Genomic DNA, 3,171 nt, shown 5'->3' on the forward strand with positions numbered 1-3,171 from the left:
CCGATGGGAACAGGTTTTAGGGAAGTTCTTCCTGCAACAAGGCGGTGGCTACAGGTCCAGGAATTACAGTATCAGTTTGGGGTAAAGTTTGAAAAAGATTATTTGGGCCATTTACAGAAACGATACAGATGGAAAAATCTAGGGCGCCAGCTTGATCAGGGGGATTTGGTTCTAATGAAAGAGAAGGATTATAGTCCCCTGAATTGGAAGGCGCACGGGTCGGTGAGACGTTTCCGGATCCCAACGGCGTGATAAGGCAAGTGAGGTTAAAAACAACTGAACGGGATAACGTGAACCGTGCAGTGCATCAGGTTGTCCCATTACTACTGGAGGGTGGTAAGATGCAACCGGATTTATCGGCAGACAGCAGGCCTAAACCGGGGGGCGAAGCAGCAATTGACGGTCCTGCGTCTAGAACCCGTGGAGCCTCATCGGTAGAGCCGGTGTTAGAGTCAAGGTGTATCCGTATCAATTTGTATAAATCTTCAAAACATTTTTTGTAAATATAGTAGTTGAAGTGAGTATCTAGTTTTCCACGGCAATGTAAATATATTCCATGTCACGAATTAATATTCATGAACTAGCTTTCACGGCAATGTAAATATATCCCATGTCACGGCCTAAGATTCATGATCCATATTGTTTATCATTTAATTTCATTAAATGCATGTCTGGTTAAGTATTATTGTCGGTTAACTAACGAAATCTGAGTAATATTTGCTTGTTTACTAAACTAACAAAAGTGGAAGATAAACGAAGTCGTTTAGGGGGCCCCATTGAACCGATGCTGTAAAGGTTGTAAAGTAGCTTGTAAGGAAGTTACTAGTAAATTATCATAAATAGAAACTGTTATTACTTTGTAAAGTAGCTTTCATCTAAAAAATGGAAGGAAGTTACTAATGAACACTCCCTCGACGATTACCTACCTTGACGTGGTGAGGGAGCTCAGTAAGGAAGATCTTCCAGGAAACGGGAGGTGACACCTGAAGCCAAGCGGTAATCAAAACCCCAAGCCAAGGTGTGACTACCGTGCCGAGGGCTGAATGGTCACAGGGGTTAAGATGTGGCCGTAAACGGTGAACTCTGGGTACCAGGCGACCCCCAGTTTCAACTAGCCTTGTCTCGGCAAAAAGGGGCTCTGCCGAGATCGACTTACTTTCCCCGGAAAAATTAAGGCCATGGCAGCCAACTATAAAAAAACAAAAAAACAAAAACACAAACCTACTAAGCAAACACAATTAAACTTCGATCGTGACGATCCAACCCCGAGTGAAGGGGCAACCCTGAGCTCATCGATGGAGAACCTGAGTCTAGACTCAGATTCCCCACTTATTCAAGTGGGAACCAATTCAATTGGGACCCAGTCCTTAACGGATGAGCCGAAGCAGGCCCCTTCTGTCAGTACTCCTGACCCAAGGCTCCAATCGGCGCCACCTGCTGAGGCTAAAGTCTTGCCCATGGGTAAGCACCTATCCACGGACAGCAAACTGCCTTCGGGCAAACCGCCTTCGGGCAAACAGCCTCCGGGCAAACCGCCTTCGGGCAAACTGCCTCCGGGCAAACCGCCTTCGGGCAAACCGCCTCCGGGCAAACCGCCTTCGGGCAAACCGCCTTCGGGCAAACCGCCTCCGGGCAACGCACAACCAAAGAGCTGTGCCAAGGTTAAGTGGAAAGGAGCGTTCGGGGCACCTGCGGCTAAGGGGAAACCGAAGCGGCAGCGGTCCTCGGACGATCCTAACTCTTCGACACAAAAGGCGGCAAAGAGGGCTCAGCCGGCAACGGCTAGGCCTTCATTTGCAGCCAAGGCTATCGAAGCCGATGGATGGGTCCTGTATGACGACTCTAATCCATCCGGCTACGATACTGAGCAGTGCGAACAGCTTAGAAGGAAACTCCTCCTAGCTGTAAGGACTGCGTCCGCGCAAGGCATTAAGCTTTGCTTTGAGTCGGTAGGTGTATACCATAAAATGTTACGGCTGAACTTTGCCGACGAAGACACGAACGAGTGGCTCAGGCAGTACTGCTCCTCCCTTAACGATGTGTGGGAGGGTGCGCGACTAACCTTGAAAAGGGTCTCTGAGCTGCCACCGATCAAAAAGTGCTTTCCCTGGCTTCCAGAAGAAGAGCGAAATGGTGTCGGGGTTCTGGAACAACTTGGTGTACAGAACAACCTTAACACTTCCACCTGGTTGCTGCTAGGCAGCAAAACAGGAGAGAGAACCGATAGGCCGGGAACTTTTCTCACTATCGGCGTTCCCGAACCTGATGTTAAGAAAGTTCAGGAAAAATCGGGTTGCCGGCTCTACTATGGGCTGGGGACCGTCACGTTACAAGTGTCGGCTCCTAAAACCATTGAAGGGGACATGCAGCCCCCGGCATCTACATCTGAAACATAAATGAGGTGCCACATCTCCCAAGTAAATTTGCAGCATTGTAAAGCGGCGACTGCACTTATCAGTCGTCGGATCAATAGCTGCAAGACATTTATATACCTCATACAAGAACCGTGGGTTGTTGGTGGGGCAGTCAGGGGCCTAAACTTCCAACATGCTGACCTATTGTATGCCAATGGAAGCGATCGACCCCGCACCTGCATGGTAGTCTCCAAAGACTTCCAGGCTAACCTGGTTAACGATCTATGTGATGGCGACACCACATCGGCTAAGCTAACCATAAAAAGTCAACAGGGAGATAAAGAGATACTATGGTGCTCTGCATACTTCCTCTACGACGCAGAAGACGTTCCCAGTGGAACATTCATCAGAGCTATCCAATATGCCAAAAGTAGAGGCATGGGGGTAATAGCAGGATGTGATGTCAACGCTCACCACATATGCTGGGGAAGTTCGAACATCAATGCAAGAGGATCGAGACTACTGGAGTATCTAGTAGGAACCGATTTGCAGATCCTAAATGTGGGTAATGAACCCACTTTCTTCAACGTGGTCAGGCGAGAGGTCATCGACATCACGGTGGCATCTCCTGACATCGCGGCTCTGATCGGAGAGTGGAGAGTATCAAACGATATCACACTCTCGGATCATAGACGCATTGATTTCGTTATGGGCATGGATCTACCTCCACCCACTCCATTTCGGAATCCGAGGAAGACAGATTAGGTAATGTATCAAACAGAATTGAACGCCCGAGTCACGATCCCTGGGAGGCGCA

Source organism: Hermetia illucens, chromosome 1 (assembly GCF_905115235.1).
Source record: "Hermetia illucens chromosome 1, iHerIll2.2.curated.20191125, whole genome shotgun sequence".
Taxonomy (NCBI): Eukaryota; Metazoa; Arthropoda; class Insecta; order Diptera; family Stratiomyidae; genus Hermetia; species Hermetia illucens.